The sequence below is a fragment of the Poecilia latipinna genome, unplaced genomic scaffold, assembly GCF_001443285.1.
Source record: "Poecilia latipinna isolate Pla-1442-1.1 unplaced genomic scaffold, P_latipinna-1.0 Scaffold62, whole genome shotgun sequence".
NCBI lineage: Eukaryota > Metazoa > Chordata > Actinopteri > Cyprinodontiformes > Poeciliidae > Poecilia > Poecilia latipinna.
In genome coordinates this window covers 12,770-28,367 of record NW_015112678.1, presented here as the reverse complement: position 1 = coordinate 28,367, position 15,598 = coordinate 12,770, and the positions used below count along the sequence as shown (strand labels likewise).

Sequence of the window (15,598 nt, the reverse complement as noted above, 5' to 3'; positions counted from 1 at the left end):
CTTTACAACTTTTGTGCACATGCAGGCAATCATTTACATACAACAGCAGCCCAGTTTGTATTTGGAAAACTGAATGAAGCTGAACGCAAATCTGCAAACTGCTGTTAGGATGGTGTCTAAGGAGGTAGAAGTTCATCCTGTAGCTGGTGGGTGGCTGGTTCAGTCCCCTTCTTTATCCGTCTGAGTCATTATTACCTGGGGCAAGAGACTGCCCCCTGGTGGTGGTGCCATTTTAAGGCGGCCTTGCCAGCTCTGGCTACTTTGGGACTGACTCTAGTGTGAACCACTTTGTGGTCCTCTGGACTACATAAGATGCTACACAAGCATTTCTCATTATCGTGTCTGTGAGTTGACTGTTCTGCAAACAAAACAGTCGACTCAAAAATAAATGAACCTCCAAACCAGGCACGGCAAAACCAAAACCTACTGTGTTGTTTTTCCTTGCGCGTTAGTTGTTTTCTCATCTTGGTCATGTTTGTACCGTTGTTGTTCACAGAGTAATTGAGTTTAAACATCTGGAAGGAAAGAAAAATAGATCTAAAAACTAATGGAGGGCAATTTTCCATCTTCTGGAAGTCAGAGGGAGGTTTAATTTCCACCTTTATGGATGAAACAGATTTATTTTTAAGACCGTTCTGTCTAAAACAATAATCCTAACTTTTCCTTTCATGCTGCTGCTATCAGCATCATCCTTTTTGTCAAACTACATCTGCCTCTGTTTGCATCTCCTGCAAATGAATTCGAAACAGAGTTTGGGGGGTGAGGGAGTTAGAGGGGGGACAAAAAAAAACAGGCCATCTCTCAGCGCTCTCTCACTTTTCCTCTCCGGATCACAACAACACAATTTCCATTTATAATTTCAATTGTTAATTTGCATAAGAAAAATTAGTTGGGTGACATGCGTGATGTTTTTTTTTTTTCCACCCCCTCCCCCCCTTTTCTTTTCTGCTTAATTTTCCCACTAATTATAAGCAGCAATGGCACATTATTTACATAAATAATTGTTGTTCCTTCTGTTCGCTCGTATTTTCCTCCTTTCTTTCTCTGTCAGAGTTGTTTTGGCATTTGTTGTCCGCAGGGGCAATTCTCCTCTGAGAACGTTTTCACATATCTCCCGACTGAAATATCTTGGATCCTCGGTGTTTTGTGTTTGTTGTGGTGTTTTGCTGTCCTTTGTTCAATAAATAGACTCATCCTACATTCTCCCTTCGCCTCCAAACTTCTAAACTCTCATAAATAAATATGTCAGTAAACACTTCCCCGCTGTTTTTACTTCAAGATAGAAGAGTTTTCCACTTCCGACTTTCCAGGGAAGTTTGCCGTCCACAGGAACAAACTTGCCCACTGCCTCACAGGCTTTGTTTCATCATCACCAGTGGTTTTTTTTTGGCGACGCCACATTTTGTTCTTCGGGTTCAAATATAATGAGTGTTTTGCTTATTTTGAGCTTGTTGATAAAGTCTAACGTGCACCGTGGCCAAAGCTGTAAATTACCCGCTGCTGCTCAGGGACGTTTTATAGAACCAACAAAATATTAATGAATCAAACAATCAGGAGCATAATGCAGGTCACATTTCACGGTTTATGTGGCGCACATTGGCACATATCAAACCTGGTAATTTGTACCCACGGAAAATGGCTCTCAGTAGCTCAATAAAACATTTGTACATTCACTTTATAGAAGCTCATAATTAATCTTGTTATAACAGCCAAAGTTCCTATGAGGCCAATTTACTATGTCAAGTGTAAAGCAACAATTTACAAAATAAATGAAAGACGTACTGTGCAGTGCTTGGCATGCTTGTATTAACTGTTTAGTAATGCATTTTGCATGAACTTCTTCCTCTGAAAAGCTGGCAAGAACAAATTAATTTGTGTGTTTTGAAAGTGAATTTTTTTTTCACTAGAAAATAACCTTTTTGCTGTCTTATTGAAGTAGATTTATTCATTCTAAAAGAAAAACAAGTAATAGATGGAAGTTTAATGACAACGACAAGGAGTGGTTTTGACCACAAAATGAATGTTTATTTTGAAATAGCCGTAGATGTACACACCATGTTATTATTTATGTATTTAACCTTTATTTTAACAATTATAATGCAGTTTGCTATGAAATGCATTGATGGTGAAAACTATAATTCAAGTATTCCAGCCGTCTAATTGAAAACGTTTTAAAAGTCCAAATGTGCCTGCAGACAAATTAATCTGTGATCATTTCCATTTTTACCAAAACTGCTAACATATCTTCACCGTTTAAGGCACGTAAACATTAAAGGCTCACAAGTCAAAGTTGTGTCCCACCACAATGCATTAAAAGTGCAGAAAGAGCCCACTCCAACACGGTTACCACATTTTCTCTCTGCAGCGGCCATCTTGGATCTGACCTCAGCTTTACTTGGGGACCTCCAACTTTTAAAGCTACGATTCGGTCTTCAAAGGCGTTCCGTTTCATTTTTCGGACTCAGAACTCAGAAATTCTGATATCTCAAAACAAAGTGAGCGACTTGGGTTGAGGTTTCTGTCGAGAGAAAGGCATTTAAAAGCTAAGAAATAAGCATAATCTGACATTTACCTGTTGATGACAGAATAACTGCTTACCCCTAACAAGACATTATGGGGGTGGGGAGACGGGAAATCACAGGAATGACCGAATGCTGTGGGATGCTCATAATGATAAAGCTCTCTTTGTTATGCTCCACATTTACACTGTTAACAAAACGACTATTCACTACATATTAAGCACTTCTAAAGCAAGAACAATTATTTGACAATAAAAGGGATTTTCCTTCACTGTCTAATCGCACAAGCCATAACTTTTGCTCTCTTTCAGCAGACTCAAGCTGATTGTTTATCTCAGGGTCCAGTTTGCTCCCAGTGACAATGGGAGAGAGAAGTCGCCGGGAACTAACGAGAGGAGCTGCGTGTGGGGCACACATGTTTAGATGAGGGAAGGAAAATGTGCATCAGTAGTACTGAGAGGAGCAGAGGGCGATCTTCAGAGGCCAATTAATTTGGAATACAAAGTAGTGGTGCAATCTGCTCAGGTTTCTGTCTGGGTACAGGGCTAACTCACACCAGCCCTCGTCTCGAAGGCATCCGAGATCAAATTAATTTCAGCGCTCCACCACCATCCCCTACAACACTACCACTGTCTCTACATCCATTTTTCTAGTCCGTAAAGTCTAAGCTATTATTCTTGCCGAAAATTATTCACTTTTTTTTTTTTTTTACCCTAAGCGGAGAAGCTCACCGAGTTGTGTTTGTCAACTAGGACAAAAATAGCACATATCCTCTGCCTGCTTCTTCCTGTGTATCCAGAAGAGACGGAAGCAATAAAAACGGCTAAAACTCAGCCACCTATTTCTGGATTTGGTCAACCAACCCCCTGCAGAGACACACAATGGGAACCGCGACACTTTTCTGTGTGCTCAACATCTCGATGTGGTGGTACCCAGTGATCTAAAAAGATTCTTTAGCCTCCGTGCCCGACGTCTTTACGGGTCTCTAAATTTGTACATGTGGATACGTTTCTATAACAGTCGCAACGCCGGCTTTGTCGTGGACTCAGACTGCTGATAAATGTGGTGCATTCTCTAGGATAAAAGTCTGGAAAGAAATGAAACTAAAAAGCAAATCAAGATATATGCCCACGCTGATGGAGGCCTCAGTAAGAGGCAGAGATAAGGAAGGCTTGCAAAGGAGGGAAACCTAATTGTGCAGGGAAGAGCAGGTAAGAGAACGTGGGTCCTCTGTGAGATGGTTAATTTATAAGAGCGGTAGTGGAGGTACCGTGACAGGCCGGCTAATGCTAAGGAATAGTTTGAAAGATTCCTTTGTCTCCCGGGTTAGGAATCCATCCACGTCACTCAGTTCCCATTTCTATCTTTTTCTCCCTCTCGCTTTTTCTGTTTCCATCACACGGCGGAGATACTCGCCTCTCTTCCTCTTACAAAAGTAATCAGTCTTAATCACGGCACAAATGCAATAGTTTTCCTGGCTTACATGGGAGCAGTGCCTTTAGCCTGGATCAAGCTGGTTTTTAGAGGAAGCGATGCTGCGAAAAAAGAAAAAGTATAGCCAGGCCTATCTTTTTGTACATTTTTACATATGATTCAGTGAGAGTTTATGACTTTGTTTTCCACTTAACTTGCTTTTTCATTCATAGAGAATTAGGTAGCCATTCCTCATGTTTCCTGCAGAAGTCACCCCTGCTCTCTCCCGCCCCTCCCTCTTTCTCCAAGCTCTCTCTCTCAGTCTGTACCTCATTGCCAATGCAGGGAGCATAGCGGCGGCCATAGACTCGCGCGTGGAAACACCCGGCAGACAAGAAAAATGACGGCCAGCGCAATCTCATTTTCTGAAGGGCTGCAAGTCAGGCAGGAAATGGCTATTATTCCATCGACACTGTCGGTATTAAGTTATTTCCTTCTCTAAATACGAGAATGTTCATGAATATCTATTGAGTTCCAGGTGCAAGCGCAAGAGGTTTTGTCGCCACACACTTGGATGATTGCAGCCCTATATTCTGCCCGCTGCACCCTCACTTCTGAGATTGAAGTGAAAGACAATGCTAGTGGAAATTGGCTAATAAATCCAGAAGAGGCAAAAGGCTGTTTGAGCGATACCACCAGCTCATGCAGAATAAAACCTCCTGTCCTAGCTCAGCCTTATGCTTTCCAAAAAGGGGGTGATCTCGCCTGGAGGGCTAGCTCTTCCTCACTTTCCACAGCCGAAGGCCTCAAAGGGAGAAATCTGAGCGAGGTTCTGTTAAAGGTTTATATGCGGGGAAAATCTAATCTGCCGTTGATAACTCTCATGGTGTCTTCATTTAAGTTTAGTTGGTCCTTGACACCGCTGCCAACTTGACTGAAGAAAAAGTAGCCAGTTGCTGCCTGACAGGAAGCAGAAAGCAACTGTGCTCCATAGTTGTACTTGCAAGCGATTATAGATGCTGTAGAAGAAGAATAACGTCGTCTTACTGTGAAGAGTTAAGACTGATAGACATCAGTCTTTTCTCATGTACGATTATGTTTGAATGTACAAAATGGACTCTCTTCTGTGAGTTTTTTTTCTTCTGTTTTTGTAACCACAACAATCCTCCTTGATGCCACAATTTTATCACCACGACTTAAGTTTGTTTGAAAAAAAAAACTTAAAAGCACTCACCGTTCTCATCTTTGGTCCTAAATCAGTTTGATCTACATCTAGAGTTTGCACACTTGGTCTTTAACTTTGGAGGCATGAATTTCTTCTTCATCTTGTAATATGACAGAGAAACTTGGTGGGTTGGCTAAAACCTATGGACCAAACATTGCATTACAACGTTTATTTGTAATGTGACTATAGTCAGATCATGGATTTGAAAAACTACTTATTAACTTACTAAAGTTAGTAAGTAAACATATTTGTTGTCATTACCAAGACTCTAAAATTAAGTAATAATTGTATTTTTGGAAGGAAAAAAAAATCTCAGATCTGTATTTTCATGTCAGGTTCTTCATAAGTCTTTAATAACGCCAGAGAAATGAGAAATTAGCCACTAGCAGCCTTTTTTTTTTTTACATACAAAACCAGAAACACAAAAGATGAATCTGAATACTTATCAAGAGTGCTCCAAGGGGCTAAAGCTAATCGCTAATCTGAAAGTAGCACACGTTTCATACAGGAAGATCACTGGTGACGCACCCTTCAGCCTCTGATTAGCAGATAATCTTTGCCGTCTGTGTAAAAAAAAACAAAAAAAAAAAAACAAAAAAAACCCACACAAATATTACAATAGTAAAGCTTGGTAAAGCAGCATTTGCATAAACTGATGTGGAAATTTGAGTTGATTAATAATAATCAACATCCATTCTTGGTTTCCTTTCAGCCATTTGCGTCTGCTGGTATATGTGTGACTATTCTTGATCAGGGCTGCAGGCAGCATCAGTATTTCAAAGGAATTACACGACCACTTTCTTGTGCTCTTTGTCTTTCATGCATCAGAGCCTTTTGCTCCCTGCAACATGTGCAGAAACATGAAAGTCAACGCAGAAAAAAAATTAAGAAAAGAAAAAAAAAAGGGCAAAAGCAATGCAAGAGACTGTAAAAGTTGGCGGATGACGATCTGCAGCCTGTTACGGGTTGAAGTGACCCGTTTACCTCCCAGTCTGTGGCGAGACAGAGGAAGAGCAGAGAAGAAGAGAGACCTGGAGCTCTGCTTACATCTGTCCAGTCAGAAGCAACATGCGCTGAAGAGGAGACGGGCGCAGAATGGATTGAAGCTGGTGGACCGTAAATTAAAGTATTGATTTCAGGGTCACAGTCATAGAATGGGGTTTAGAAGTAAATTGAAATGAACATATCAATACATCAAGTATATTGCACCACAAGTACACAAATACACTTCCTCGAATACATTATGAACCATGTTTAGACTAATTGATCGTCGATTAATGGCATTTATCAATGCTGGGATAAAACTCTTCCACATTTTCTTGCGTCAAAGCGTTTTGCTGGTACTTCCTGCGAACTTTTGAGAAGTTGGTAAAACGCAACGCGTGGTTGGAGTCTAGAAAACATGCGGCTGGATTTTATACATATCTAAAAGGAATACAAATGTTTACAAATTTCCTAACATTTTAAAAACTGCATGTGCTTTGTTGTGAACCATCTGCTCTGTGTTTGTCAGACAAAGTAACAATAAAATACATTGAAGATGTTTGGCTGTAAATGTGTGAAAAAGTTGAAGCGGGATCAATTCTTTTGCAGGGTGCCGAATGTAAAAATTGCATGAAAATGTTATGGTGATTGTAGCGAATCACACAACTGAATGCAAGGTTCGAATTGTGATCACGGAGATATTAAACACTGTCTTTTGGAAGCATGCGCCTGGTAATTTTAATAATTTCGGGCTTGCTAACTGTAATAAGGCTTCTTTTCACCTACGCCGCATCTAAAATTATACAGGCAGGTCATCAACGGTAATTTGTCATTCATTATGAGCTCTTTTTCAGAAGTAATTTCACTGCACAAATTTGAGAACGAGAGACTTTGATAAACAGCGTGAGCAGCTAATCGGAGTCAGTATTTCAAACGCGAAAATTCATCTCATCTGCATAATAAAAGAATAAAGAGCACACCATAAAGTGAACACTCAGGAAAGGTTAAAGTACTTCCAATTTATGGGTCAGAGGGAGACGCTTTAGTGGGAAGAGGGAGTGAAATTACTCGGCTGGGAGACCAACAGAATCTCAGTGTAAAGACATGGCAGCCAATTAAGAGAAAGGTCAAACTATAAAAGAGGAAGCGGCAACAGGGAGGCTTTGCACACAGCCTTACTTTTCAACTATCCCTGCACAATATATCTTCTGCTCACAGTGCATTGTTTATAATGACAGCGTGCTTTATGGATACAGTTGCTACACCATTAGAAAGTCTGTGGCTGTGTTTGAAATTAAGCTCTTCGGAAACCTTGTTCTTGTCAAAACTTTGATTGATTTATTTATTGAGGATATTTACCAAGTAGTCACAGGTACAGTGTCACTTTAGCACCAACGATTATCATCTCTTTTAAATGCGTATAACCTTAAGTTTCTTTTCTGTTTTCTTTGACACAGGTCATATGAGGATATCTGGAAGATGAATACGCGCCATGCGGGATGTTTCGAATGATCCGAGATGACATTTTCTAATTTAGAAAAGAAACGGTTAAATAATAAAAATGTGTCCCGTATGAAGCTTCACAGATGAAGTCCTCACGTATTTAAAGTTATATTTTTCCAGATGCGTAAAAATATGTCAATCTCTGCTTGACCGAACACATCCACTGTTTAGACATTTTTTTTTAAAAAAAGCAACATTCTAGACTTAATCACGTTATTCTGGAAATAGTCATAATTGGGCTACAGTACAGAGCAAGGAGCTGGAGCTGTACAGAAAGAAAATCTTTTAAATATGTTCAAATAAAATCTAACCATGCCTAAAACTCAAAAGTGAACATCTTCTCAAGATGTTTTTGACGTTTCCTAGAAGAGAAGTCTAAATATAGAGTTATTTTATTAATGGATGTTGACATCCAAACAAGGAAAAGCAGAATGAGCCAGGCAAAAATTCATGACTTCTAAATTATTAACACATCATCTTTACAATGTGAAATAAATATTGAAATGCTTCAATGTGCTGAAATTATCCATTAATTTATAAATGTGTGCCAGTCAATCTTTTGTCCGTATGGCAGAAGTTTTAATTAGGACAGCATGCCAAACAACTGAGATTTTTGCTTGTGTAAATAACCGAGTCTGGTTATCTGCACAGCCTGCGCAGATCGAATGTTTAACAACACCTTAGATTAAAACTTATACGACTGGAAAAAGTTATCTCTTACTAATGTTGAACTTGTGTATGTCGGGAAAACACAGAGTACTCAATTTTCATCGCTCAAGCCCCAACTCAAAAATAAACTTGAGGAAAAGAAAATTCTGGGGAGAAAAAAAAAAAAAAAAAGCTTCACCTAATTCATGATTATTCATTTAAGTCTTCCTTTATGCCGCCGCCTTCTATACAGTGAAACATTGACACCTCGCCCTGTCCTCACCTTCCACCTGCCTCTGAGCAGCTGGCCAGGCTCATGGGCATGAAAGCGTGGTAAGAGAAATGACATGTGTAATGGGAAGTGGCATAACAATTAGGGGGCTTATGCGATGCTGGTGTGCTTGTTGTGTTGTGGCAGTCGGCTACAAACCCGTGCGACTCTGCAGGCCCTTAACGTACAAATATAAACTCGCGACAAGTCAGAATTTAGGCTGTTTTATCTACACCTCTGAGGTAAAACTCTCCAACGTCCGTGAAAACTCGCAGTCTTTTGATACTAGCGGATCGATGTCAGTTACTGTCAGACTTGCTACAAGAAAAGACGAGACAATGATGGGCTTAGATGGGCGTAGAAGAAGGTGGCAGGAGGGAAGGGACTCATCGGGGTTGTTAAGGTAAGAAAAGGTAGGGCAGAAATATCTGAGGTTTCCTTTTCCTTGCAGGTGTAATGCCGCTCTGCGGCTCTTTGACCTCTGCAAACTTCTTTCTTTTCCCGACTTCAAATATCCAGAGAGGTGACAGCACTCTGTCACCTCACTGCTCTCTCCCTGAGGAGCATCTTTGCCTCATCTCTAAACCAATCAAGGTGCACCTACCTGTCTGGTCCTTCTGTCTGTTTACTCCACCTCCATTTTAATAACAGTCTTTGCTGCTGACATCATTGGAAACAATGTTTTTTTGTTGTTGTTTTTTTTTTTCCGGCATAGTTGTGACAAGTCAAATGTTACAAAGAAGGTCCTGGATTTATTTTATTTTTTTTGCTCCATACTTGCAACTTTACTTGTAAGTCTTTTGCAGTTTCAGTCAGAAACTTTAAAAAGGTCTTTGCTCACAGCCAAAAACTTCCTTCCGTCCACCCATCGCCTATCCCCGCTTGTACCAAGAAGTACATATTTTTTGGTCTATATCTAAATAGTTTTGCATAATAAGATCCAAAGATGGGAGTTTATGGCTAAAGGATTCATGAAGTTCCTCATGGGTTGAACTCAAACAGCAAAACGCCAACTTTAATTACATTTGAACCTTTTTAATCAAGATTGTTTTACTCAGCTTGTGTTGCTGAAGGGATAGTCTTCATCTTTAGCTATTCCTGTGTTCTGTTCGGTTTCCTCAGTACCATCTTATATCATGTACAAAGTTTTGGGTCAGTTAGTAAATTTCCCCACACAGCTGTCGGGTTTGCATTATCGCCTCCCCAGAATGTAAATACTCCTTTATTCTTGTCAGATCCTCCTGATCCTTATCCCAAATTTCAGCCCATCTTCTCAGTCGCTAAACCTGTTGCTCATTTATGCTCTTCAGTTCGTGCTCTCCACTTTGCAGCTTTACTGCAGACATTTTTGCAGTAAAGCTGCAAAGCGTAACCTAAAGAAAACAGGTTACACTTTTACAAACTTCTATTTCATTCTGACTAATGTACATTGGAGTTTTTTTCTATCATTGTTTCTGTCATGTCCCAATGTTCTTTCTTCAAAAACATAGGGAATACATACGTTATCATCTAATATTTTTTCTACATTGATTTTGATGCTAATCCGTTTTAATTATGCGTAGGTTATACAGCTGAGACTTGAGACTGGTCCTTGGAAGCTTCCAAGCTTCTCCACACGCTAAAATGAGTGATATTCATAGACACTTGCACACCGAAAAACCCGGTGGTGGGCAGCAGACATCAAGAACAGAAGCTCTCTTTTGTGGAATGTAATATGCAAGACAAACATCCAGCTTAGCATTTTTTAGCCCATGCTGGCGTACTTTGGGCAGAGTACAGACGTCAACGGTTTAGCCAGAAGATGAAATTGATGTCAGGGGAGGATAAAAATGAACTGACCTTAAGAGAGGGAGGATAGACAGCACAAAGCTTTCTTGCCTCATCTACATTTAGAAGCTCTTCTGGGGGACTGCCTAAATCAACCCGTTACCCTTAATTATCTCCAAGGAAAACTGTGATCCACCCCAACCTTTTAATATGAATCCCGCAAGCTGACATCTGACTAAACAAATAGACCACACAGTCACTCACTTCAGTGCTTTATTTTTTATTTTTTTCATATATTAATGTTGGCCAGGAGCCTCGTTCAAAATAAATCCATAGTAGCCTGAGCTGACCTGGTGCAATACTTTAGAAAATTTGTTTGTTTTTTTTCTTGAGGAGTGGAAGGGTGGTAGGTTGACTAAGTCGTTCCGTCAGTCTCATTTTACAATGATAATTTATATTAAGAAGTGTAAATAATCCATCGGAAAAATATGCTCATATACAGTTTGAACAAGGCCAGAATCAGTGGATTACTGGTGCAAAAAAATCACAAACGTTGAGTGAAAATCTTTCAGGGTTATGCCCTGCGGTAGCTCTGTGATCCTATGAAAAGCTCACTAGTGAGGTGAATGTCGAGGTTTCCCTGCTGGACTACGCATGGGGGTCTCGGAATAGCTAAAGATGATGGATGGACGGATGGCAGTAACTTCTAAATGCTTAACATATTTATAAAGTTCTCCAGATGCATCTAGCGGGTCCATACTGATCCCTGTGTCACACTCAAACGGATCTGCTATTTGTCTTCCAGCTGAACACCATAAACATTTGATGTAAAGCCACACCAACTATGACGGCGATAAATCCGAAAGGCAAAGCAGCTAAAGATGGACTTGCTTGATTAAAGGTTGTATGTCACTTCTGCTTGCACTCAATAGCCGTATCATCTATTCAAGTTAGGACTGCAGAATACGAGGATGTTGCTGACAGCGGAGCAGAATGGGAGTTCATGCTACAAAGGCCTCACTCTAGGGGGCTGCAGTTCTGGCAGCAGTATGTGTTTACATTGTAATTAGGACTTAATTGTCCTAATTAGAATCCCCAAACCCTGATTACTCAGAGTCCTTACAACCTGCTGAGCCAAACGTCCCGACTCCGATGCACTCTTCAGCTCAGAGACTGTGCATAAGGTCTGCTCCGAGAGCATGGTGTAATGCCGATATGATTTCATAAACTCTCTAATGACTGGGAAGCATTTTCTCAAACCAATCCAGGACGCTGGTTGGGAAAGAAAAAAAGAGGACTTTCCTGGGGAAAAAAAAGATGGCTCTATGCTGGAAGTATTATTGCGATGGGGGGAAATGTACATATGGCAAACCTTTGGTCACATCGGTTTTACAAGTCTTTCATTGAAAATAGTTACATTTTTCCACCATCAAATTTTCTTCCAGTCCGTGTCCCTTTCTCTCTTTGTACTGTCTTCCTCCTCACTGTCCTCTTAGAAATCAGAGGGCATCTGTTCTGGGTGGCTGTGTGCAACAAGTGGAACATAAACACACCTGTCTCTCTCCCCCTTTTCTACCTGCTCACAAAGGGATGCTGAGCAGAAGGGCCCCATCAGTGGTCCGTCTGAGACCTGTAACCAACACTGCCAAGCCCGGCTCCCAGTAGAGCGCTGGGCTAAAACTCCAAACGGTGTGTGGAGAGACGTGGGGGGGGGGCGCAGGTTGGCTGGCTGCAGCTGTGCTGGAAGACATCATGCGGCATATCAAACCGCAGCCAGCTCCCCTGGGGTTCCGCATGGCTGGACGGGCCTCACGCTCTGGGACCCGCAGGGAGGCATCGATCCACAGCCGGCATGAGGCGCTTCTTCACGTCAATGAGGGCAAGGAGGAAAAAAAAAAGCTTATTGTCATGTATGCTTTTAAAACTTTTATGCATATTTATAAAGAGTATTCATCAAATTTCCTGTTCATTATACTTAATATTGTGACATTTTTTAAAATTGAAGATAGCTACTAATCACAAATTAGTCACATAGCCTTGTGTGTGTCTCCAAAAACAGAAATCTTTGATTTATTTTTTTATTTTTTTCCCCCAATGTATATGGTAATAATTCATATATCTTATCACATTTTACTGATGCCCACTCTCAGTTCTTCTAGGCATGAATGGTTGCAGATTTTCCTGCAGGACTGGCTTCAACTTTTGGAATACATTAACCGAAAAGATAAACGCTACATGTGAAAACCGAAACGGGGGAAATATTTTTATTGCAGGATTAATTGCCGGCAAAAACTAAAGGGAAATAAGTGGAAAAAGGCAATACATGAGGACAGGTTTCTTGAAAATTATGCATCAAAATTTACTTTTAGAGAAATAGAAATCTCAGTTTTCTCAGCATTGACATCCATCCATCTGCTGTGGTGAGGAGAAAGGCAAATGAAATCCTAAACAGCTGAACAATGTGGAAAGCCTTTAATTCTCAAGTCATTCTGTACTAAGTGGAAGCAAGCTGCAAAAACAAAAAGGTAAAGGGAAAAACAGTCCGCATATAAATCACCTTCTTTTATTTATATGTTCTTTTGTTCCATTTTATCCTGTCAAGCTTAAATTGCTCTAAGAACTGTGTAGCCATGAAAATACATTAAAAACCAAAATATTATACCTCCCTCTCATGAAATCACACATGAAGAAAATTATTGACAGATGTCAGTCTGAAAAGGGTTAAAAAGGCATTTTTAACCCTTACAATATGAGAGACATTATCCACAAATGTAGCAAACATGGACGAGTGGTACCCTTTCCTGGCTAATAAAATAAAAATATAAATAAATAAAAAAGAGAGAGAGCATCAAAGACTCATTCAGAAGTAAAAAAAAAAAAACCCAGAACAACATCTGAAGCATTCCAGTCCGGCTTGTCTCAGTTTAGGTCAGTGTTCATGATCCAACAACAGGAAAAAGACTGGCATAAAAAAAAACATTGAATCTGTGGGAGAGTTCCAACGGAAAAGCTACAGCCAAATCACAAAGAACATGCAGGTCTGTTTCACATTTACCAACTAAAACCTTGATGCTTTCCAAGTGTTTGGGGTAAATGTGCCGAGGACTAATGACGTAAAAATGGAAGCATTCTTAACGTGCGCATCCTGTAACATCTGGGGTAAAACTGATGCTGAATTTCAGAACGAGTACATCATACCAGTGAAACGTGACAAAGGATGTTTAGTATCTAAACAACTTTTAGTAATTGATGGAACTATGAACTATCTGCTAGATGGAGCTGATGGAGAATATCCTATTAAACAAATTGAGTCAAATGTTAGCAGAGGTAGAGCTTATTTTTCAAGCTGGCCTGTTACCCGTACTACTCAGTGGATTTATTTGAACTTTTTGCCGTTTTCATCAGTATTTTTTAGTTTTTTTTACAAGCACCAACACAAAAATAGGGAGAAAAATAACTTTTCTGCTACAAAACCCTATATTGATCTATTAAAAAAAATGACATTGTGTATTTTTAATCCAAAAGTAGAAAAACACACAAACACCCTCTTGGTGTGTGATCTCTGCTGAGCCCTCACTCCTCACTCACGTCATGTAATGAACCAAGTCCTCTCACTAATGAGGCTGGCAAAGGACTCCAGGGTCAAGTTTTCTGTCTCTCAATTACACACACACACACATGCACACACACATATATACACTCGCTGCTCAGACTCACTTTTGAAGAACCAGCTGCAGAATTTTACAAGCTCTTACTTAATTATAAAGGACGGGTCAGAATCTCTTATTATAGAGTTCATTTTGGAACCCAGAGATGACACCAGATGACGAGTGTCCTCTTTTTTTTTTTTAATGGAGAAATGACACTCCTGCGTGACCTCAAGAGAATTCATTTGCTTTGTGAAGCATTTCCCTTGAACAAAATTGTGATGTGTGTTATTGTGAACTAAAGGGCTTAGAGACATATCAATAACTCGTGTTTGGAATTAATTCCCAGGCATATAATACATAATATCAGGGCATTTATTTGTTATTATTGTTGTTAGCTGCTAGTCGGCATTTGCTCGGCTTGTGTCGTCAAACGGCTCACGCTGTGCAGCCTCTGTGATGCATTATGTGGCGGTTTATATAGACAACCAGACAGCACAGGCGAGAGGTGGGGGGGGGGGGGATCCACTGTCATCAAAAGAGTGCTGGTAGTTCTGAAGAGGATTATGCTGAATGTAAGGCGAATTAAAATACAGATTTGAGTCAGAGGTAGACAGAGGCATCTTGTCACTCTACACCTAAAGTCATCCTTCACCGAGTGGCATTCACAATCACAAGAAAATAATACCTACATGCACGCACGCGCGCGCACGCACACACACACACACGAGCACAAAATCAGATTCTCCATCTCTGCAGGTGCTGTCATGGGCCCACTCTTCAGCCTCCCATCTTTTCCCCGGCTCTCCTCTCTTTCCTTTGTTCCCAGACTGCACACCGTCATGTCCAGGTCTTGCCTCTGGGGAGCTCAGCCTGGCAGGAGGCTTGTTTTCAGAGCTTTGCTCTTTTCTTCCTCTCCCACTCTTCTCCTCTCTCCTTCCTGGGTTCTTCGTTTGTACTGGTGCTGGCTAATTACCGGCGCATTCTCCCCCCCTGCCAACAGCGTGCTGCTGCTGCTGCTGTCGAGCTCACCACTCCTCCTTCCTCCCACCCCCACCTCCAGTCGTATGTTTCTCTCTTCTTCCCCCCGCTAGGAGTGAGTTGGGGAAGGAGGTGGATGGAAGGGCCGGGGTACAGATGTGTATTAATGAAGCGGTGAAGGGCAGGGGGTGACTCACAGAGAGAGGTGGGGGGGGGGAGAGAAAAAGAAGCAAGAGGCTATTTGCATGCAGAGACGAGTTTCACCTCTGCTACAATCCTCCGTCTCTGCCTGCTCCTCTCCCTCCAAATCCCCCCCCCCCCCATTATCGCGGATTCTCTCACTTTTCCAGCTACCCTTCTCTCTCCTCTACCTTCTTGCCTCTCTCCTTTGCTCTCCGGCTTGCTGCCACTGCTGATTTGAATAATTCAGCACAAGCCGGTATTCTCCAGGGCCCCATTGTCTGTGCGTGGCAGGAGAATGAGAAGGAGAGAGATAAGGAAAGAAAGGGAGAAAATAGAGAAAAAGGAGCATTGCAGGGCAGTGTGTCTGCGTGTGTGTGTGTGTGTGTGTGTGTGTGTGTGTGTGTGAATATCAGAGCGAGAGACAGAGGGGGGGGGGGGGAGAGGGAGAACACCTCTC

At 41.1% G+C, this 15,598-nt stretch overlaps 1 long non-coding RNA gene across 1 annotated transcript in view; it reads right to left on the bottom strand.

The window, feature by feature from the left end:
• Positions 1 to 10,590: 10,590 nt before the first annotated feature.
• Positions 10,591 to 15,598, bottom strand: part of LOC106963031 (uncharacterized) — an 11,674-nt gene continuing 6,666 nt past the window's right edge. Inside the window, exon 2 of the long non-coding RNA XR_001428103.1 lies at positions 10,591 to 12,193. This is a non-coding gene — a long non-coding RNA (uncharacterized LOC106963031). The remainder of the gene's footprint in view (positions 12,194 to 15,598) is intronic.